Raw genomic sequence first — 25,380 nt, 5'->3', positions numbered from 1 at the left:
GGAATCATCTAGAATTATCTTGTATGCTCACTTGTCAATATATTTCTAGGAGATGACAAGGACTAACAAAAGATATAGATAATACCACCTGGATAGGTTGAATAATATAGTGCTGAGATTAAAATATCTGGAGTGATAAAAGACTTGAATATCCAACATCTTCAATGAATTTATTATCAAATGATAGAAAAGTCTTAGGAATTTTTTTCAACCTACAATGGGAAATTTCATTTAATATATGAGCCAATGGGGGGAGTGCTTGAGGAGGCAGAGTAATAATTATATACTCGTGGTTCAGTCATCATCATAGCATTTTTAAATGATACATCATTAAATTTTTAAATAATATGCAAGTTCTTGTTTCTTATGTTTATGGAATGAATACATTATATCCTTACTGCAGATAAGCAAAATTAAACACCAGGTTCCCACTTAGGTGCTATATGTAGTCTTTAACCTACATTCACTCAATAATATATACTCAATGAATATTTAATCACCTCCTTCACTATGCAACATATTTAGTCTATTTCTCCTGAGAATACAAGGATGAATAAATTATTATCTTAAACTAGTCTCAAAAACTCGCATGGAAATAGAATATTATACAAACAACTATTGTATTGAACAGAATGCATTAAGTACACAGCAAAGTACCTTTTGGAAGCCCAAAGGAGGTAGCAAAACTTTGGTCTGTAATTGTCAAAACAGACTTTTGGAGAAATTGATGTTTGCTTTTAGCCTGGATGGTGAGTTTAATGTTAGAAGAAGGTTAAATTTGAATACATAATGAAAAGCCAGCTTAGATTTTTAAGAAAGGAAGAAATATAGTAGCCTATCTTTATGTGTCTTTCCTACATAAGCAGGCTTAAGGATAAGCTCTTACATTTCAAAGGGCTGGCTTAAGGTATGACAGTCAACTATTATGCACATTTCTACTTAATTTTTTTAGTATTTTGTAATTATTTATGAGAGAGAGAGGGGGAGGGAGAGAGAGTATGAGCAGGGGGAGGAAGAGGGGGAGGTAAAAGGGAGAGGGAGAGGAGCAGATGGAGAGGAAGAAGCAGACTCCCTGAGCCGAAGGCAGATGCTTCACTGACTGAGCCATCCAGATGCCCTGGACATTTCCACTTTAAATTCAAGTAAGGTTTTAACATTCTTTTTTCAAATTTTGCTTCTTTTTTTGAAAGGATTTGCCAGTTAACCCTAAAGACTGATATATCTTAATATACCTGGGCTCTGGGATTTTATAAGGCAGGATGATTTTATTTTTTTGAGATATTTCTTCTTACTTCATTTGCCGTGAAGTTCAACATCAGCTTAATTTTCAGTAACAAATGATGTATAACTGTGTGCATCCAAGTGCATTATCTGAGCTTTTTCTCATTTTTGAAAAAGTCACAAACCACATTTATGAATGTATCTGAATAAAATTATCTTCCTATTTTGAAGCATTTTCATTGACATGAAAATACAAAAACTAGGATGTCCATTCATCCTGGGTTGCCAGGGACGATCCTGATTTAGGCCTGTGATTTTGGAATAATGATTAATTGCATCCCATTTCACTTCTGCAAGTGGCCTAATTTAGACAATAAATTATCTGATCCCCCCAAATAAAATGCATAAATATGTGCCATCCAGTCAGCTGAATGATGTGCATTAGAAATACCTTGGCCACTCTCCAATCCCACTTTCCTCTCTTTTCTACATCATTTTAAAATATGGACATTACAGACATATATGTTGTGGACTGAAATGTGTCTTCCAAAACAGATGTAGAAACTCCCTTTACTTGTGAATGAGAGCCTTTTTAGAAATAAGATCTTTGAGATGTAAACAAGTTAAGATGAACTCGTAGTGGGTGAGGGTAGACCTAAACGCAATGATGTGTGTCCTTTTAAGGAAGGAGAGAAGGGGACACACACAAAGTGAAGATGATCATATGATGGTAAAGGCAGAAATTGGAGTGACCTAGATACAAGCCAAGGAACTCCAAGGATTGCCACCAATGATCAGAAGATCTAAAGAGGCAAAGAAATCTAGCACCTTTAGAAGGAGCAGGGCCCTGCTAACACCTTAGTCTCGCTCTAGCCTCCACTATTGTGAGAGAATAAATTTCTATTACCTTAAGCCACCTACTCTGTGATACTTTGTTACATCATCCCTAGGAAGCTTATACAAGGGTTATGTCCATGAATGTCTTTGTAGTTTATCATATGTGTATGCTGCTCACATAAGAATATATACTACCATTTTCAAATGTTAATGCTTTACTTAAATGGAATCATAACGTTTCTTTTTTTCTGTTGTTTGTTTCTCTAGATACCATGTTGATTTATTTAAGCTAAACTGTGGAATACTATCTCTTTTATAAATAAATGCATGCATCTATAAACTACAAGGTATATATCACTTGTCCTGTTAATGAATATTTATATTAGTAGCATATAGCTATTGCAAATATATCTTATACTTGTCTTTTTGTACATATGTGTATACAAATGAGTAAGCAATGCAATTCTTCAAATTTATGCAGTATTGCTAAACTGCTCCCAAATTGGTGTAGTAATTGTTAACCCCATTCAGGAAGGCATAATAAGTCACCTTGCTTCCTATTACTGCCAAGGTTACTATTATTAAAGCAACACTTCCTTTTGTGTTGTTTTGCTTTGTTTTGGATGGTTGGTTGGATGGTTTCGCTGATCAGTTAAGTGAGGAATTATAATTCTTTCTTGCCTTAATTTGCAATTCTCTGATAACTAGTGAAGTTCATATATTCATTTGTTCATTGGGATTTCAGATATTCTCTCCTGTGGATTATACAATCATTACTTTTCCGCTGTAGGTTGATTTATTTACATTTCCCTCAATGAGATGTAGTATATATTTTTAGTTTTTGGATGACAATTCTTTATTGATCTTACATGGTATAAACATTTTTTCCAGTTTGGGGCTTGTGTGCAACTCGTGCAATATAATTTTCAGCAGACAAAGTTACTCCTTGTTCTATCTGAGCTGTTTTATTGTAGTGAACATCATAATGTTTTGTTACTTGATTGCTTGTATAATTTCCTAGGAAATTGTGAGTTCTTTAAGAAGGAGGACAGTGTTTTCTTTTCCCGTTTGTTAAAGGCATACCCAATACAATATAACAATACACACATTAGTGATAATGAAATGATTTTAGGTGTGAGGAGTTGTTAAACCCATTACCAGGGAGTACTGGACAATCATTTTTGGTGAAAGTTAGAAATTAGAGTACATATAGTAACATTTTTATTTTGTGACTATAGGGTTAAAGCACTGAAAGGATACATTGCTTGGCTATTTAAGTCCCTCAAGCAGGGACACCTGGGTGGCTCAGTCAGTTAAGTGTCTGCCTTTGGCTCAGGTCATGATCCCAGGTCCTCAGATGTCCCACTTTGGGCTCCTTGCTCAGTGGGGAGCCTGCCTCTCCTCTGCCTGCTTCTCCCTCTGTCTGATGGTCCCCCTGCTTGCGCTCTTTCTCTCTGACAAAAAAATAAACTGAACATACACATATATTACTAATAAAAGTTTAATTTACTATCTTAGCTCCACTTTTTCTTTATTTTTTTGTGGATTTCTTCTCAGAGGACTGAAATTTGACTAATAATTGTGAACGTTGCAAGAGATACAGAGTTTAAGACATACAAGGCATTTTGTCTCAAACATGAGGGAAAGTAGGACAGCCCCATTGATAGTCATTCTTGTAATAGGGTTCTCAAAAGTCTGTGCTCTGTCAATGGGTTGTTTTTATACTCTTTCCATAAGGGTTTCATTAGTTGCGTATAACACCCAGTGCACCATGCAATACATGCCCTCCTTACTACCCATCACCAGTCTATCCCATTCCCCCTCCCTCCTCCTCTCTGAAGCCCTCAGTTTGTTTCTCAGAGTCCATAGTCTCTCATACTTCATTCCCCTTCTGTTTAGCCCCCCTTTCTTTATCCCTTTTGTTGCCATTTTAAAATGTATTATTATGGTGCAGAACAAACATCTGTCTAGAGAAATTGGGTGACATCATGGTTTCAAGAACTGGGACATGGACTTCTTGATATGTGACATATTCACTTTTCCACTTCCACCTTTCTGTTCATGACTATGCTGGCAACAATGGCAGAAAACAAGCAATTAGTTTTGTTACAGTGTTTTTAGATAAATAATAAATAACTTGTTATATATATAATAGTTCAAATGTTTGCCAAAAATGTAACACACAGATTTCCTCCTCAATTTCCAATAATAGCGTAATGTGAGAAAAATATTTCTATAAACATAAAATTTGATGATAAAAAAACCCTCTCACTTGAATTATATGTAATAGTCATAACCAACTCTCTGTTAATAGAGATCATATCATGTTAACTCAGCACATTTTTATAAAACATTATAAGCCAAAATTTAATACTAGTAAAATGGCAATGTGCTTGAAGGAGATGGTGCAATATAATACGGACACAATTTTATTTTAATACCCACACTGTTGAAGGCCCTTAGGTATTCCCTATGGTACATATCCACATGCATATGCATGTACAAGGGAAAACCTACTAATCCATGAAACAACGGACTATAAGAAAGCCCCAGAGGCAAAATAATGATTTTGTATACTTATACGTATTTATATTTACATAATATAAGTATACTTATACATATAACTGGCAAATAATAATAATTAGTAATTTAATTTTGTATGTACATATACATATGTTAACATTACTGTAAAGCAGTGTGGTCATATTTTATAAAACTTTTGCATATATCACTACAGACTTTGTTTTTCATAACCATGCTTGCAAGTAGAGTTTTATTATCCCCTTTTGAAAGCTAACCAAAATTAGAAGCTATGTGATACTAAGTGACAAAGCAGAGACCAGACCCCTGATGTCATATTGCAAAGTTGTTTTATATTCTATTGCTACAAGCTTTGTGATAGGTATATCACTTTATTTACTATATGATTTTATTTACTATACGATTTTATTTATTATATGATTTCATTTACTGCATGATTTATTTACTACATTTTTTACTACATTTTTACTACATTTTTTATTTACTACATTTACGATATTTATTTACTACATGATTTCTTTACCACATGATTTTATTTACCTCATGATTTTATTTGATATATATTGATATATGTGGTTTATATTAAATATATATATACATACACTCATATATATATATATATATATGTGTGTATATATATAAATACATACACTCATATATATATATATGAGTGGTGAGTTTGGAACATTCCAGTAGAGGTCTGATATTTGCATGTTGAAGGAGAGAGCACCAAAATGCTGCCCTGACATTATCTGTATCGATTATGATATTTACATTGAAGGTCAGTTGCAAGTGACTTATGAAAATAGACTGAATGACAAACAACAATAATGAAAACAGTGTCCAAATGAGATCATTCTTTCCTGAGATGCTAACAATTAATATTAAATAGGTATGTTCATTGATACATCTAAGAGTTATATCATATCATTCTTAAAGATTTAGGTTCTCCTACAAGATGGTTTTGCTTTTTGCCTACATATATGCTTGCAAATCGATATGCTTCCAATTTCCCAGGACATTCCCACTTACTATATATTTTATTGACATTTCATTTCACTCTCAAAAGAGCTCTGGCTTGGACAATAATTGATGTAGTTACCCCACAAATCTAAAATATAGTCAAAACACTTTGCTGTAGTCATTTTTTATACCAATCGAAAAGGAACATTTTAGTATCTTTTGTATGCAATGTTGAAAGCAGTGCATTAATTCTGAAATTTCACTAGAAAAGCAAAGTTTTCATTAATGGCATGTGACTAGAAATTGTTCTAAGATTAAATACTTTCTAGCACATTTTAAGGCTGGTAAACAACAAAAATTAAAGTCAAAAGAAAATTAGAGGTCATATGACTAATACGTTCAAATCTATCTTTTATATAAAGGATAAAATGGATCAATACTTGAGAAGTACTGAGATATTATAGAGATTTAATATTTCAGAAATAATACAGAGTTTGGAAGAGATCAAGTGACATCATGGCAGTCATACCAGAATCAAGATTAGAAGTTAATTAGCATGACCTTGTCAATTTACATTTACTATAGCATCCAGCCTTTAATCATCAATCGTTAGAGTGACTGAGCCATAGCTATGTGCGTTATTCTAGGATATGAAACATATAAGAAGGCTTCAAAGGTATGAAATATAATAAATTCATCATAATTAAATTCAAAGTTTAAATAAAAGAATCAAAGTTTTGGGGCACCTGGGTGGCTCAGTCGTTAAGTGTCTGCCTTCGGCTCAGGGCATGATCCCAGCGTTCTGGGGTCGAGCCCCACATCAGGCTCCTCTGCTGGGAGCCTGCTTCTTCCTCTCCCACTCCCCCTGCTTGTCTCTCTCTCACTGGCTGTCTCTCTCACTGGCTGTCTCTGTGTCAAATAAATAAATAAAATCTTAAAAAAAAAAGAATCAAAGTTTTATTATATATATATACATATATTCTATTTTTTCCTGAATAAACATTTTCACTTTCCTCTTGTATATAACATGATAACCTATAGCCCGCAATTGAAATGGAATACAAATTAGGCATTTTTCTTCCTAAAATGTAATTATTTCTAAACACTATTCCTTCTTAGGAAGCCATATAATTTTGGTATGTGTTTTAATTTAAGTTACTCCCAGCCTGCTTCTCTTCTAATTATTTTAAAATGCTGTATTGAGATTAATTTCAGTGGTACTAATGTATATAATTTAAGTGAAAACATGAAATCAAGTTATCACAAGCTTATGCAATATTTAAGAAAAGCGGCTTAAATTGGGGAAAAGTGGAATTAGGTACTGCATATTATTGAAATGTACAAATTCATTCTTTCCTACTGTGTTAAGTAAAGGGATTGGCATGAAATCTTTAGTTCTGAATTAAAGTGTTGGGGGGTTACATGAGCAGCAACATGAGTGAGCAAGGAAGGATTACCAAAGGAAAGAAACAATAGCTGGTCTTTAGGGAGCTTTGAATAAGGTTTAGTAAGCACACTCAAATTGTTCCTTTTCCTTTTTGCAATATTATATTTTACTGCTTGTTATTTTATAGTAATTATATTTACTTCTTGTAAAGTATAGAAAATAGTATACTTTCTCTTCTATGTATATAATTGTGCTGATTTGATTTAGTGCAATGACTTTCTTTGGACTCTATTGAAATAATCTTTGAACAATAACCAATGTTAAGAAAAGAAGCTTTAAAAATAATAACAAGACCATTAAATGAAATATCCAGAATAGGGAAGCCCGTAGAGCCCATAGAGACAGCTGCCAGGGGTTGGGGAGAGGAGGCAAGAGAAAGTAGTTGCTGTTGAGTATGGAGCTTTTTTTAGGGATGGTGAAAATGTTCTAAATTAGGTGTGGAGATGTGTGCACAACTGTGAATATATTAAAATGATTTAATTAAGAAAACAGTTGTACATATTTTAAAATTAAATACTACAATAATATTTGCCTATTTCATTGGCTAAAATCATCAAAAAAGTCTTTCAAATATGTGTGCCCTTTAAGCCAATAAATCTCCTTTTCAAACTCTAGTCTAAAAACATAAATAAGGAAGCAAAGATTAAGTTATAACAGTATTTATATTGGAGCTATGAGAGTATTTGAATCACTGGTATCTATGATGAAAATGCTGAACTATAAAGAAAAATAATAACAAGGGTAACAAGTATTAATTTCAACTTTCACAAATATGACACATTAAGCTCAGGTCCTATGTACCAGTGTTGCACATAATTTTCATGCTCTCTCAATCCATATATTGCTATGAGCTTATATGAGGACTTACAAAATAGTTTGTAGTTCCACGAAGTTCCATAGAATGATAAATGATATCCATTGAAGAAAGGGTCCAATATGTCTACTTTTCTAAATGTATTTTTAATATATACCCTTGTAAGTATTACATTTGATAAAATTTAAAGATTAATTTTAAAGTAAAGTGTTAATGAAAAGGTTTCAAGCTAAGCTCTGGAACCCAATGTATATTTCAGCTCCTATATCTGCTAGAGAATAATTAATTTTTTCATCTGCACCCTTACCTGGGATATTCTTGAGAAGGAGAAGAGATGGTGGAGTCACTGTCAGTTCTATGGAAGGTGTATGATGTTGTCTGCATTGGGAAGTCTTGAAGTTCAGATTATTTAGCACATGAACAAGTGATGTAGTAGTTTCCATGTCCAGCCTTGAGATCTTTTCTAGCCTTCAAGTCCTAAGAGAAGGCTTCAGAATTCAAGGGGGACTTGTGGTCTGGAAGATCATACTTTTCAACCTGAGGGTAGGAAGACCTAATTAGTCCATGACAGTCCTGTTTTAGGAAATTACTGATAAATTGACACTTTATATATAAATAACTCAGTAGTTATTTTGGGTCTTCCTTTGCTATCAACTGTATCACGTGCAAAAGAAAGAAGTGTATCCATCCTGCCCTGTACTGTCCTTTGCCACTTTGAAAGTACTTCATCTCAAAGACTTGGGTTTTCCTCTAAAATTAATCTAGTTAGACCTTTGGTAGTCAATGCCAATGGTCAGGTATTTTTGGCTTACTATTCATCTCCCATCAGTCTCCCGGAGATGCCTTCTGCAAGTCACTTCTGTCCTTCCTCTTGGAAACAACTCTTCAGTTTATTATTGACTGGGTCCTCCTACGGCCTTCCTCAGTATCTTTGGGACCCTGTGGTGGGTGTAGTGCCTTGGGAACCACAGGAGATTGACTCCGTTCTCCAGAGCCATGGTAAGTGTTAATCAAAATGCATAGTTTTAAAAGTAGCTGTTAAGTTCAGAGACATATATATGGGAGCGTTTAAAAATAAAGTGGGAGAGGGGCTTCTCCCTCTCCCTCTGCCCTCCTCCTCCTGCTTGTGCTCTCTTGCTCTCTCTTTCTCAAATAAATGAAATCTTGAACAAGCAAACAAATAAATAAATAATAAGTGGGAGATACAAAATTGTGGTTCCAGGAATCTCACATAGAATATCTAAATCTATGAGTAGGAAAATCTTATGTCATTGTTTGTCTTCTTTTTCTCTTCAGTAAAACTGCTTTTTATGGAATTTATCTTTTGGGGGGGACAGCAATGATAGCCAGAAGATTGTACTCACTAACCAAGAAATAACCTGCATACAAGACTAATGGTTGCTCACAAACCCTCAACTTCTTATAGCACAAGACTCTAAATGAACAAATCTTACATCATCAGTAAATTTTTGTGTTATTTGAGTTAAGTAAGCATTTGTTTTAAGCATTTGAGTTGCAGTAAGCTGGCTCTCTCTGAGGTCTGTGTAAAACCCTCTTCTCACTATCTAACAAGAGGAACTCTGCCTCAGGCCTGCTTTGTTAAAATCTAAGGCATACCCTGAATTTGGTAGGACCCAGTAAGTTACCTTGGTCCACATTTTGGATCTGATGTGGAAGTTGGGTCCAGAAGGTTCATAGTATGTTAAATTCCTCAGTGTGCAAGAAATCTGCAATTGGGAATAGAGTCACTTTGCATTTTATATCGTATTTCATATTGAGTATTTCTCATGCTTTTTTAAAGTACGTACTTGCATTTACACTAAAGCCCTCAGTTGGGACATTGTGAATTAATCTTTCATTACAGATGTATAATAAAGAATTTAAAAAATAACTTTGAGAAATATGAGGGGAAGAATCATCTGACCAGGGTTCAAAGTAGTAGAAGATTATTTGCTATTTGTGGCAAATGGTAAAATCCTGAGATAAGAGAGGATTATAATCTTTTCAGGGTCAAGAATCTGTTGGTATTTTCAACTGCTTACAGATCATGCATACATTTTTAGTGTTTCCCTGGTATGTGGTTTTACTTCCACAAATAGCAACTCGGCTAATATTTAAAAAAAAAATAATAACACATTATATTAATTTAAAAATCATATAATCACCACAAGTTTCATCTAAACTTTTTTATTAGGATTTAAGTTTCTGCCAAAATTTGCATTTTAAGTAGGTACTATTGCTAATACTTCTCAATCACTGAATTCCACATCTTGGAATACATAAAACTTTGAGCCTTTAACAGATTAACACAAAAATTAAAACAGTAACGTTTTAAAAATATTTTCTATAGTGAGAAACAGAAAGTAAAATGTTCCTTTCACATGCTTCTTAAATACATATTTTCTGTAGCCTGTCACTCTTTAATATAAATGACTATGAAATAAATCATATTGATTTTGATAAACACAAAATTATGTCAGTGAAGCCCATATTGAGGCTCAATCTAACTTTATAGCTGTGATGTCTATTGCTCTATTGTGCATAACATTAGGTATCAAGCAAACTGCTTATTTTCCTCCTTTTCTTCTTGCCAATGTTTATGTATTTCACTGTACTAGTAAATTCTATCTCTAAGACGTAGTGAGTTGGTCTGAAATCCAATTGATCTGAGTTTTGATTTCACCTTTTGCATTTAGTACACATATAACTTGGATAAGTGACTTAATCTCCCAAAGACTAGCTTCCTCATGTATAAAATGGGGGTAAAAATAACAATAAATCATGTCTTACCTCAGGAATAATAAGAAAATAAAATATAAAATATTTGGCATATAATAAGGACTCATTCAATGATAGCTATCATTACTTTTCTCCAAGTCCTAGCTAAATATTTCCATCAATTCTTTTTAGATACCCTTAGCTGAGTACCTATTAGACATTACTGCTTAGACCTCCAAAGCAAATTACATTTTTAAAAATAAGTAATTTTTACCTGCCATCTGAAGTACCTAGTTTATTGCTAATATACATGTATTTTACATAGTTGATATATTTTTCATGGATTCAAATAATGTAATCATCAGTGACATTCTCTGATGAGTGAAAAATATTCAGAACATATTAAATAACATCTCATTTAAGACAAGAGAGTGGGAAAAGGTTATTATGCAAGGATGAAAGATGGGACTTCTAAAGTCATCCAAATATGACGCAATAATGGCCATTGTTCAGGTTCTCTCCCCTATCAGTCATCAGTGATGAGTTATTGATAAACCTAGAATGTCAGTGCCAGAGCCTTGGGATCAGGATCCTTGCCTTCCATGGAATACATTTAGAGAAAGATTGCCATTGGTGTCAAGGCTTACAAAGTGAAACTAAACATCTTTGCTTGTCAAAGGAACCAAATAATCCCAGGAGTCGGTACAAAATCACAGTGTTTGTGAACAGATTCAAGCAATAATTAAAGAGCAGAAAACAGGCAAATTAGGCAAATGGATTGGAGTCTGGATCAGTGATCTTTAAGTTATTTTTTTTCTCCTAAAACCATAAATAATTTTTTATATGCAATACATTTTCAAGTTGATCTGTGAAATTTCTATCAGTTATAAATAATAGCAAAGGATATATTTCTCACCATATTTCAAATTGTTTGAATTTTGCATCTCTTCTAAATATATTGAATATACGCTAATAATTTCAAGTCGGCAATCATTTTTTGAAAGAATAGAGAAGCTCTTCTTTAACAGTCAGATATTTTGCATTATTTTTTTCTTGAACTTTGATTTCAATTTCACTTCTCCAAAGAATTTCTACAAAAAATATTTTATAAATGTTTATGTGCACATATTTTAAAACAAAGTATATCGTGTCTATTTATATTTAAATTATTTATAATTTACGTATATTTTCAAAGAATTTTACTATACTGATAAGGCTTTATTCTGGCTTGTGATAACATTTCATGTATTAGAGGTTCACCGCTGACCAAAATAACATTAGAGATTACTACTTTTGAAAATGTTTATCATAAAAGTAAATTTTATTGGAATTGCAGTTAATTAAGATGTATGGCAGGGTTATAAAGCTTGTATAAGGATATTATAACTATCTCCTTGCTTAATGATCCTGAGATTTTTGCAGTATAAGGTAATGCACCTTATTGGAATGCAAAATGTGCTTGTTCCTGTGAAAATGACAGAAACATAATTGTGAAGGAGCCAGAACAGGAAATGTAATTGTCAAGCAGGTCACACTAGGAAAAAGTATATAAAGAGGTAAAGGATCAGGGAAAATACGCCTTTAAAACAACCTGTGCATGAGTTTTTGAAATGCTTTCCTGTAATGCCAAAGGCACATGTGTCATAGGATAAAGACCACTGTTTTATGTGATTTGTGGGATTTTCTTTCATCCACTGTGTGGTCATGCCCATTCACATTAGAAAAACGTATGGTTATAGAATGGAAACTCTTAAGAACACAAATGCTAATGTATTGATTAGAATGTTGTAGGCAGGTAAATAAATTATTACCCTCCCCATCCATATTAAAGAGGCCTTGGGTTTCCCTTAAGAAGTCCCTCCACACTTCACTCCTTCTTGAATTCAGGTGTAGGCATACAAATGAACCTATCCTCTATAAATACTCTCTAATTATGCAAATTCATTTCTAGGAATTTCAGGGAATGTCAGGAATCATAATTTACTAGGACATTCCAGTGCCATTTAACAAAGAACTGCCTTTAGTCACTATGGTTAAGTTTTTATAGCAATTTATTAAATTTCATGATTAAGGAAAAAACTGTTAAATACTCCATGGATAATTATATACCATAACTAATAACTTGCCACTTAGACTAAATCTTTTAGTATAATTAGTTCTAATTAAAAGACAGTTAAATTGGTTTGACTTGTTTATTTATTAATTTAATACATCCTAACTTCCTAGATTGTGTAATTGATTATAGAGCTTATACTAATGTTGTATACATCTTTGAAAACACAGAAAGTGAACACAAAACTGGGCTTGTATAAATGTTGAATGCACTTTGAATTAAGATTCCTTGGCTTGCTCAACAGCTTACTGAAAGCATAAGGATATTGTTCTCCAAATCACACTTCTTATTCATGTAAGCATTATTCATGGGAATTGTTATGGTTTCCTAATATGTTCTTCCTTATGCTTTATAGATAATACATTTTAAAAACATGTTTTTCATACTCAGATAGCCAGACCCTAGTTGGTCATACTGAATGAAAATCATTCCCTAGAAAATCAATTTTACTTACTCAGAGTACCAATGCCAAAAACTCAAACAAGTCTATTCAGTTGGTAGTCTTGTAACTTAATTAACAACTTAATTACCTGAAGGAGGTTTCATAGAGTGAACACAATCACTTTTGTATGTAGGATACAGAAAGTGAATCTGAATAGAAATTCTACTTTTTCCCCCCAAGAATGTATTCTTTAGACTGTTCTAGCAGTATCTTACCTACAATCTTTTAATTCCTTTGAAAGTATGTTCTATATTATCATTCTTTAAAAAGAGAGCATAAAACATTTAAGATTTAAGCTCAATGTAATTTACTTAGACTTTTAAAAAAAGACACTATTTCGAAAAATATTATTTTCCCTAATGTGAACAAAAGTGATTAACCGATTTCAAAATATTAATCTCACTCTTAAACTCTAGTATTTAATTTACAATTATTTTTAGGAAAATTTTTTCATTACATAATCTTGCAGAATTTTATCATTAAAAATATTGAGTGAGCCAAAGAAATACAAAGATATACAAAGATACAGTTGAAATGACAAAAATATTAAAATTTTATCATTACCTTAAATATTGAACTGTAGGAGAATAAACAGAATTTTAAAAATGACAAGAATAGGCTTTACCTCATCTTTGTGATGTTTTATTTCCCTAAATATGACTTGTTCCTTGAGTAACTTACAGGTTTAATGGGCTTAGCAATGGACACTATGGCTTTTCATTTTGTTTTCTTAATCCCTTCTCAGTCTTTATTTATGGTTTTATTTTCTTCTATTCTGAACCAGCCTCTCCAAATACTGTACATCAAATAAGTATATTAGCACGATTTTTAGTAAATGATGTAATGGATGAAACAATTTGCCTGGAATGTTTGGATATGGCCCACCAAACATTGGTAGAGGAGTAGACCTCGTTCCATTATGATCAAAAGAAAAAAACAGTCTTTGGTTGGTGGGCCTCAGGTAGAAGCAGTTGCAAAATGACTTAAGTGTTGTGACATAAGAGCCAGAAAGAGTAGGAAGAAATATGCAGAATCAAATTTCATGACATTTAAACATCAACAAGAGCCAAGGTCCTACAAAAAAGGAAACATAAGGAAATAATTCAGAGTAGAATTAGACTCATTAGATCAATGAATTTTAATCAAATGATGAATTACTTTGGAGTAAGAATTTCCTACAACCTAATCAAGGTATAAAAGGTAAGGAGGTTATACAAAAATAAGGTTAAGTGCTTAAATTAATCTTATGGAAAGGGTATAAAAACAACCCATTGACAGAGCACAGACTTTTGAGAACCCTATTACAAGAATGACTATCAATGGGGCTGTCCTACTTTCCCTCATGTTTGAGACAAAATGCCTATATGTCTTAAACTCTGTATCTCTTGCAACGTTCACAATTATTAGTCAAATTTCAGTCCTCTGAGAAGAAATCCACAAAAAAATAAAGAAAAAGTGGAGCTAAGATAGTAAATTAAACTTTTATTAGTAATATATGTGTATGTTTTTTAGAAATAATCAGTTTATTGTTTTCTAGTGCAATGTCTTTTCATGTTTAAGGATTTTATACACACAGCCAGTCAAATGAAAATCCAATGACAAGTACTTAAGAAAAAAACCATGAATTTACAAATTAGAGCTTAACACTGTCTATATGATTTTAAGATGTTTAATATACTAATTTGCTTATAATTGTGATTTTAACTTCAGTCGTGTATGAGATTACAACATTTTAAACGATTTTGGAATCTTTCAAATAATTTAAGACACGATATGCTTTTAGTTGAATTTCTTGAATTTTCTGATTGTTTAGGTTACTGACAGGTTGGTTGGTGAGATAATATGAAATAATTGCATGGAAAAGTCAAACTCACAGAGATCACAGATGGAAACCAGAGCCAAGTCTTACCTATGATTCAAAGGCTATGGTCAATCAGAAAATGCAAGTGAAACAGTCTTCCCTTAGAGAAATCTGAGGTCATCAATACAGCATGACATAAACCCATCCCTGGATGTAATAATAATTTTAAAAAGTTATTGTATTTACTAGGAGGTTGTCCCTCAGCTTCTTTGCAAGAGAGACCAATGGCTTGTGGGTAGTGGGTTTCATGTCAACACTGTCCTTCTTGAGTTACTATCACACACTGACTTGTAATTCTCTAAAATGTTTGAATTACATTAATGAATTTAATGCATCAATTGTCTTATAAATATTTATAAATTTATTTATGTAATTCAGACATTTTGGAAATTTAGTTAATTAAATTTCAAAGAAATCTTTATAATTTCCTATATCCAAAAACTGTTCAAATTGCTGAGTACATACCAGTATAAAAACAAAAACAAAATAATCTCTCTATCCCTGTGGAGCTAATATACAGTGAGTGGAGGGATGAGGAAACAATAAGAAAATAAACAAATGAATTATAATTGGTAATTACTTTGGAAAATTTTAGGCATTATAAATAATAACAGAAGTTTGGGCTGTAGTTGACCATGCACCTAGCTTATCACGTTAATTAATATTTCAAAGACTTTTGAGTAAAGACCTGACAGAGTTGTAGGCTTTGGTCATGTGAAAATCTAGAGGCAAAATGTTCTAGTGGGAAAACAGACCATGCAGAGATCTTAAGACAAGGCTGTACCTGGTGTGTTCTGATTGGCCTTGTGGCAGGAACAGAGTGAATGAGAGAAAAGCACAGATACTATTAGGAAGGTAACAGGGCACCAGATCATTTAGGGTTTTTTCAGGCCATTGAAAGGCTGTTATTCTGATAAAAATGGGAAACCATTATAAATTTGGGAAGAAAAAGTATCATAATCTGATTTTAATGTTCAAAGAATCATGTCAACTGTTTTTCAGTGATAAGGATAAGTAGGGACAAGATAAAAGCAGAGACACTTGTCAGAAGACCACAGCAATAATCCAGGTAAAAGATTATGGTGGCTCAGAGTAGAATGGTTGCAATGGATAAGATGATATTTAGTCAGTATCTAGATTTTATTTTAAAACATTTTCTAGAAATATTTTCAACCCTACACAAAATAAAAGGGACTAGCACCAGAACACTTACAATTCCAGAAGAGCAGGACTAGCACTGCTCACCCTTATTTTACGATTATATACGCTTCACCACACTTACTTCATCTATCTCCCCGTTTTTGGCCCTCTCCTTGTTAAAGTGTCTGGAAACAAATCTTAGATATCATAATATCTCAGCCTGTGATACTTGAGTATTCATCTACAAAAACATGATATTTCCCTTATATTATATAATATTGAACATCTAAAAACATTAATGATAACTTAATAACATCCAACCCCTAGTAAATATTCTAACTATTCTTAATTTATTAGAAAATTTTTAATGATTTTTCAAATCAAGATCTAATAAGTAACACATTCCATTTGCTTGGTATGTGCTTTAAAGTATCAATGAATCCAGAAATCCCCTTCTTTTTATCCCATGTCATTGTCTTGTTATAGAATCTGTGTCATTTGTCTTTTAGAATTTGCCATGCCTCTCTCCTGGCTTCTGATGGTTGGTCACTCCTTGGAGTTCCTTGGCTTGTGGCAACACAGCTCCAATCTCTGCCTCCATCATCACATGGCACTCTCTCTATGTGTCTGTGTATGTCTCTGTTTCCTCATTTTATAAAGACACCAGGCATTGGGGATACTTGGCTGGCTCAGTTGTTAGAGCATGTGACTCTTGATCTCAGGATTGTGAATTTGAGCCCCACATTGGACGTAGAGATTACTTAAAAATAAAATCTTAAAAAAAAAAAAAAGACACAAGTCATTGTATTATGTTCTTCTCTAATCCAGTGTGACCTCATTTTAATTTAACTAATTACATCTTCAAAGACCCTATTTCCAAATAAAGTCACAGTCATAGGTACTAGGTGTTAGATGTTGAACCTGTCTTTTTAAGGAGACACAATTTAACTCAGTACAGTTGGTTTGCAGCATGGTTATGTTTTGCAAAGAAAACACAACATTTGAGAGAAGAACAAGGGAGTTGTGGGTGCTACTAAGAAGTAATTATAATGATTGGCCCTGGGATTACAATTTAAATATGAAAAAGAGAGAAGATACCTTGAAGGTTGAGAGATTGTTACAAAAAAAATTGGTCGATGAATTGAAGCCCTTACTTTGTCAGAGTTCTTGGAGTTGGGGTACTAGACATAGCTTATGGTAGTGTCTCATTGAGGCTAATAGAAGGGGTTGCCCTTATCATTTGTGATCCTTCCCTAAGATCTAGGAATCCAGAAGTGCCCTTCAGCTTTTTGTTTAAAAGGGCATTCAATGCCTCTGAGGGTCCTATTCTGGCTCTCTGTCCTGAATGACCAACATCGCATTAATGGAAACATTTATGTATACTCTGTCTCCAGAAGCTCAGGGAGACTAATTCCAGTATAACGTGTCAATAATTTAGCTTTAGTTTTCTCAGTTGTAAGTCTTACTGGTGATTATGTATCCCCACTCACAGACCAAATTTCAAGCATAAAAATAAGTTGCCATGGAAATCCAACTCACTCGATTTGAAAAGAAAGAGGTTTCACTCCTATTTGTTCCAAGGGTGGGGGATGCTTTGGAATCAGCCTTGTATTAGCTTTTTTTCTAGAAAATGTCTTAATCTTTCTCCTGTCCAAAGTCAAATCCCTTTCCATATACTTGATCTGTTAGAGGATACTAGACCAACTGAATTGACTTTCTAACATTCTTTTTTTAAAAAGATTTATTTATTTATTTGAGAAAGAGAGAGAGCACGTGAGTGGGAGGAGGGGCAGAGGGAGAAGGAGGGGGAGAGAGAGAATCTTAAGCAGGCTCCATGCCCAGCGCAAGCCAGAACTGGGGCTCAATCTCACGACTGTGAGATCATAACCTAAGACAAAATCAAGAGTCAGACACTCAACCAACTGAGCCACCCAGGTGTCCCTAACATTCTTTTTAAAAATCATTTCCAAGAAATAAGGGTATTATACTCATTTTTGTATCTGATGTCTGTCATAGAGGTTCTTATTTAAAAGAAGGTAAGGAATCTCTATTTAACATCTTGTTATACTATGTTTTAAAATTTGTTATTTTAATGAATAAGATATTAAAAAATTCAGCTAGCAACAAAGAGTACATGTCAGGACTGGAACCCAGCTTCTTTATGAGGCCTGCCACAACTCCATAAGTGCCAAAGGTAAATAAGATACCAGTGTTGGTAACAGGGTAAGAAAAGTGAGGTGCCTAGGACACAAAATTTAAGGAGGTATTTACTTTCACTCTAAACTTACATTTTTTTGTTATATTTTCTAATTTAGGAATAAGTACAATCACCTCACAGACAGCAAAATTAGAAATATTGTCCAAGACACATTTCTATTACTTCCCCATCCACTGAATTATGATGTTTAAATATTCAGATTTCCTGATCTCATTCATAAATGCACCCTTCTCTCAAACCACAGTATTTCAGCATGATTATTTCTTGTCTAGACTATATTAAATCATCTCTTAATTTATCTTCCTGTATCCAAATCATTCTTCTAAAATTAACTATCCTCACTTCTACCTACTGCACTGATCTTTCTAAAATTCAAAACTAGTCCTTCTGTGCTTATCTTTAAATAGCTCTTTTTTGCCCAGTCAAGAAATAAAGTTCACATCACAATCTATTCCTATTTCCTCTTCCACCTTATGTCTCTCAGACTATCTGGGCAGTTCCCAAAAGCACTATACTGTTTTTTTCATGTATGTCTTTGTTTTCATACTAGATATTTTCCTACCACTCGGTTCCCCCTGGGAAGGAACCCACTGATATCTCAGAACCAAGGTCAAGCATCATTTACTTGAAGATTTCCCCTCACCTTTCCCAAGCCCAGCTGAAACTCTATTTCTTCCATAGCCTGCACGGATGTCTGACATGGCATGCTTTATCACATTTATTCTAAAATTCAAAACTTCTTGAGAGTCAGTATGTACCTATTTTTTCTCTTTATGCACAACTTTGATAAAAATATTTAAAATATAGCAGTTTTGCAGTAATTTATGTTAGATGAATAAATAATTATAATATAGTACTTTATAATATAAGCTATGAAAAGTTAATCATCCCATTTATTAAAAAATTAAGTCATTCTTCACTCTCACAGAATTTCCTATAAACACCTGATACAAACTATGACCTTTTAAAGTTATGAGTATATGAACATGCTACATTAGTATAAATTCTTCCTTCCTGAAAATGGCTAGATGTTGTCAATCTGATCTTCAATCCCCAGGGTCCTGTTAGCACCCTAAAATTCATTTTTCACTCCAGTCCCAGAAGGTCTCCTCATTCTGAAATATTGCCCTCTGGGATGTTATGGAAGTTTCACAACCAAAATCAATTCTGCTCATGACTCAGCTAAGTTGCAGGCTAACATTTTTCCCAAAGAGAGCTGTAAACCCAGCTCCCAAGATAGGTTCGAAGACTTACCAAAATTGTTTTCTTATTTCTTCCCCTCTTCTGTGTCTACATAAATTCTACAGAGAGCATCAGTTCAACTAAAATCATAACTTCTAAATTATATATAATTTCATAATTTCAACCCAGAGTGGAAATTACAGAGAATGCTGTTGGCTTTTTATATGCAGAGGCTGCCCTATTCCAATTCAGTCACTCTACATTTCGGTAGCATGTGCCTAAAACAATCAAAACTGAGGATACGTGACTAACATTTATTACTGAACAACTTACAGTCAAATTAACCTGAAACATTTAATTATACAGATGTAACAGTTTCTCTATTTCAAGGTAATCAGGAATAAATGGTAAGCTGTTCTAGAAAATGACAATGATACTATTTTAAATCAACAAAAATGACATTTTTCTCAGTATAGTATTGCTCTCTTATCTATAATTAACATCTGTAACAGATATTCCTTGGAGACATACAGCATTTAGTTATAATCCCAATGATTAAACATCAACTCATAGTACACAGAGATAAACACATACACATATTGAAAGGTAAAGCCCAGAGTCTGACTACATGAAGTTGAATTGGCCCTGTTCTGGCAGATTTAGAATAGTAACAGGGAAGCAGACAAAACAGAGTTTGAAACACACTTTTTGAATTTTTTTTAAAAGGAAACGTACATTGTGTTTGGCAAAGGCGCGTGTTTCTGTTTGACAGAAGCCTGCTGAATATAGTTGGTAGTAAGGTGCAAGTCTGAACCCAGAGGAAGCCAACTTCATGAAAGACTATTTTTAGGTGAAAGAAACATGGGCTTGTTTCAAGTAGAAGAAAATGAGGGAGATATGAAAGACTAGCAAAGAATGGTTGAGGAAATAGAGTAGAATAATGGAATTAAAAATACATTAGAGGCACTAGCCAAAAGTTGAAGGTAAACCTTAAAAAGGAATGAATAGGTGCAGATTAAAAGAAAAAAAAATGTTCTAAACAGCGAGTACCTAATGTGAACCCCACCATCCCTGTGATAACAATTTCCCCTCCTTTTCTCCAATATACAGAGGAAGGCATTCAAATAATCAAGTATAAGCTGTCTACCAGTGGGAGTATGGTAGAAGTACAGAGAGGATGAGCTTCCACTGGCATTTAGATTCAATGGGAGGAGATCATACCTCTTTCTTTGCTGACCACTTTGCATCAGACCCTGCAGATGGAGGCTGACCCGGTGCCCTGCCGCAATCAGGAGAGCTTCACAGATACATGTAATGCAGAATACCATGAAGTGGGAAGCAGAATGTACTGAGACACTTGTTTCCCTTTTAAATTTGATGTACTTTTTACAGCCATCTACTTCTCAAGATAAGCAAATCATTTTTAAAAATAAAAATGTCAAACTGTTTTTTAAGCTTTTTGTTTTCCTTCCTTTCTTTGATGCAAATTTGTGCCATAAAATAATACTACATTCCCATTAAATAATCTTAAAAGAACTTTCACAAAAAGTAGGCATACAATTTAATAGAGAAAATGTATTTAAAATATTGTATATATTTTCCTAAAGAATAGATGTTACGAAATAGAAAATAATGGTCACCACCTTTTCTTAATATAAAAGAGGCACTAGAAGAATCAAGGAGAAGTGATTTTCAAAGATCAATATGACATCCTTCTTCATAATATACATATAGATTTTACTTTGGGCAATATGTATTCACAATGTTAAGAAAAAGTTCTTATTTTAAGAAAGCATAAAAGAGTGGACTGTTAAAAATCCTTTTCTGTCTGAATCGAGAAGTTTGGATTAAAGGTATGAGATAAAGCATCCTAAATCATGAGTTGTTTAGTTGAAACCATTTTCTCCTGGATGTGTATTTTTAGACATGGTAAGAATTTATATTAAAGCAAGTTGTGAACACTTGTGTAAATGTCCCTAAGTGATCGAAACACTATTTAGTTTTACCACAGACTGGAAATATAGTGTAAAACGAATCAACAATAAAATGTTATATTTTAAATCTGATATATGTCAGATTAAAATACACAGAGAAATGGCATAGTAATTTTACAAAAAAGAATGGCATAGTATTTTTTAGATGATACCTGATACATATGAAGTTAGCAAAATTATTAAAAGTCAGATGAGATAAAGCTTGATTAATCTTCCACTTAAAAGTTACTCAAATAGAAAATTATTCTCAAACACTCACCAATTAAGATACAAATATCATATTGAATAATCACTCAAATACTTCTAAATTAATTGCTTAAAAAACTATTATATAAAATGGATTTTAGCTATAGAGTATAATTAAGTGTAACAATCTGACACATTAAACATTTCAGGCACAAATAATAATATTTAATGGAGAGGGCTTTTTTTTTTTAAAGATTTTATTTATTTACTTTTATGAGAGAGAGAGAATGAGCAGGGAGAGGATCGATGCGGGGCTTGGTCTCAGGACCTGGAGATCATGATCCGAGCCAAAACCAAGAGATGGACGCTTAACTGACTGGTGCCCCAGAGAGGTTTTATTTTGAATTTAAAAATACATTATATCAGTTGTCAAAAAAGATAAACTTGCCGGATAATTTCTTAGCTTTTCATTTCATTTTTCCTCTGCAGACAAAGCCAAAATGCTATAATTTTCTCAAACATGTAAAACTATCACAAATTTTTCATTAACTGGGACTTGGAGAGGACGATTTACTGAATGATCTCAGAACAATTTGTAAACCATATTAAAAACCATATTTAAAAAAGGTAGTCTAACACTATTTCACCTCACACACAGAAGCCAATTCTAAGTATACTAAGAACTTAAGTAAACAAAGGCAAAATCATAAAACCTTTAGATCATACGTTTATCACCTGAGAAAAGAAAACCCTGAAAAAGACAAAAACAGGAAACAGGAAAGACAAAAGAATTAACAGAAAACCCTAAAAGACACAAAAAGCATAAGAGACTGACACATTTCAATCAGATTTCAATTCATCAGGATTCACTATGCAGAAACTGAAAAGATAGTCTACCAATGAGAAAGACATATATTTTACACTGGCAAAGCTTTTCATCCCAAAATATATAAAGAATTACTACTAAATTGGAGATTAAGCAGGGCACTTGGGATGAGCACCGGGTGTTATATGGAAGTGTTGAATAACTATATCGTACACCTAAAACTAATATAACACTGTATGTGTTAACTGAAATTAAAACAAAACCTTTAAAAATATTTTTAAAATACTACTAAATAATAATATAAAGATAACCAATCAAATAGAACAAGATAGGCAAAACTTTAGACAGTCTTTTTTGGGAAGACGTAATCTGAAGTGCCAACAAGTCTCCTGGAACTATACTAAAAATATCAATGTGGAACATGGAAATTAAAAACCAATAAATTGCGTAGTCCTTTCAAGCAAACTGTTTAAGTTCTGATAACATCAGAGGTTGATAAAGATTAGAGCAATGAAAATCTTATATGTTGTTGGAGAAAATATACATTTTGTAAACTATTAGAAAATAATGCATTTACTATTTCATAAATCTGGATATTTGCATGAGAAACACATTCCACTGTTAAATATCTACCAGAGAGAAACACTTGGGCAAATGAATCTGAAGATAGTTCAATAAACTTACAACAGCAATGTTTATTATAACAAAAATTGGAATTAAACTAAATGTCTAACAAGAGAATGGAAAATAATTTTTGGTTTATTCAAATATCTATCTATCATCTATGTATCTATCTATCATCTATGCATCTATCTATCTATCATCTATCTATCTATCATCTATCTATCTATCTATCTATCTATCTATCTATCTATCTATCTATCTTTCTCACTTAGATAATGTTCAAAGGTATACAAATCTATCTTGTTTAAGATTGTTTATTTATGTGGCATATTTTAAAAAGGAATTGAATGATTAATGCAAAATTTAGCAAAATTGTTTCCTCCTGAATAAGAGTGAAATGGGATCAGGGCTGTAGATGGTTTCCATTCTTCAAATTTTTCTCTGCGTGTGAATTCACTTGTGTTTATTTTATTGCTATTCTTTATCCAACATTAACTATAAATATCCTTTTGTATGTATTCATATTTAAACAAAAACAGAACCCTCAAAGATTTTAAATTAAAAAGGACATTACAGTGCATAGTCAATAGATATGATCACCATATCTATCTATCTATCTATCTATCTATCTATCTATCTATCATCTATCGTCTATCATCTATCATTTATCTATCATCTATCTATATAATTTTAATGTACTAAACTAGGCAATTACTGTTATTTCACATAAATTTCAATCAATAAAAAAACTATTACAAGCTAGGCAGAGATAATAAATATATATAAGAACAAATCATCCAGTGAAACATTCTTACAGATTTAGGATTTTCTATATCTTTCTGGTGTCTTACATTTGAAATTAAAATTCGTGATTTAATTTTTTCAAAAGCAAATATACTAGGCAGAGGCAAAATATAAATCTGTATGTGTCACTTAATCCATACTTTGAATGCTTTAGGAGATCATTTCCTGAGAGAACTATTTTATTTATGTTATATACTCATTCTATAAATATTTATTGAATCATTGCTATGTATGAGGAACTTGTGTTTTAACAACGAGCAACCATCCCAAATATTTTCAAACTATTATACTGTAGAATTCACACTAGTAATGTAATGGACAGTTTCATTAAAGTGTGATTTGGTCACTGAAAGAAGGAAATTTAATTTTCTTGTAGAGTAAAAACAGAGATTTGGAAATTCAGTTAATTCTATCTAGTAGAAATAATTTCTAAACCAATTAATGAGTTAGAAACAGTATTTAATCAGATAAAAAATCAAGGGAGGACTATTTGAAGTAGTGTGCATAAAATATTTGAAAGCTGTAAGTGAGAAAGAGAAGTATGTACATTGGAGAAACTAAGTAATTCAATTTGCCTGTAGAATGAGGGTGGAGGGAGCAGTTGCAAGAGATGATGCTGAAGACGTAAGGGTAAATGAATATAAGATTTAGATAGCTACTAGTGTGTTTAGATTTTATCCTGAAGGCAGTAGGGATTCTTTGTAGTTCTTTACATAATAGAAGTTCACAAGCAAATTTGGCTTATAAATCACATTGTACATACAGAGCCTAAGATAGTATAGTGAACACGGAAGGTAAGAGACTATTACTGTAAAGGAAGGTAGTAGGTAAGAGACTATGACTATAACCCACGCAGTCTTATGGCAAACAAGAACAATGGGAGTGGCCAGAACAAGAAATTGGAAGATTAGCAGGACATTTTGAATTTACAGAATTTGGAGATTAAGAGGATACGAGGATGGTAAACAAGAGAAAGCACTCCAAAATATTGTCTTTCTGGATTGAATAAAGTGAATGATTGTGGTTACGTTCACTCAACAGGGATGGGACATTGCAGAAAAAGGATTGTTTAACAAAAATTTCAAGTTAAAGGTAAAACAAACAAATAAATATGTCAAAAATAAATTAGCAATAGAGGCCTTGATTTCAAAACAGACATTAGGAATACTAACATCATAATAGGGTGGGTAGAAGAAAAAGAGTATTCAAAAAAGATTAAGGAAAGAACATAACGAGGACTTATGCTATAAAGAGGGGTCATAGATGTCACAAAAAGTGGAAGGAAGAAGGGCAATAATCTCAAATATCATTAACGGGTCAAGTAAGGTAGGGATTTTGAAATCCCATCACACTGAAGTTGGTATTGGAGAGAGAAATTTTAGTAAATACCATATAACTTCACTTATATGTAGAATTTAAGAAACAAAACAGATGAACATATGGGAAGGG

Source organism: Ursus arctos, unplaced genomic scaffold (assembly GCF_023065955.2).
Source record: "Ursus arctos isolate Adak ecotype North America unplaced genomic scaffold, UrsArc2.0 scaffold_15, whole genome shotgun sequence".
NCBI classification, from domain to species: domain Eukaryota; kingdom Metazoa; phylum Chordata; class Mammalia; order Carnivora; family Ursidae; genus Ursus; species Ursus arctos.
This window is presented reverse-complemented; position numbering follows the sequence as displayed.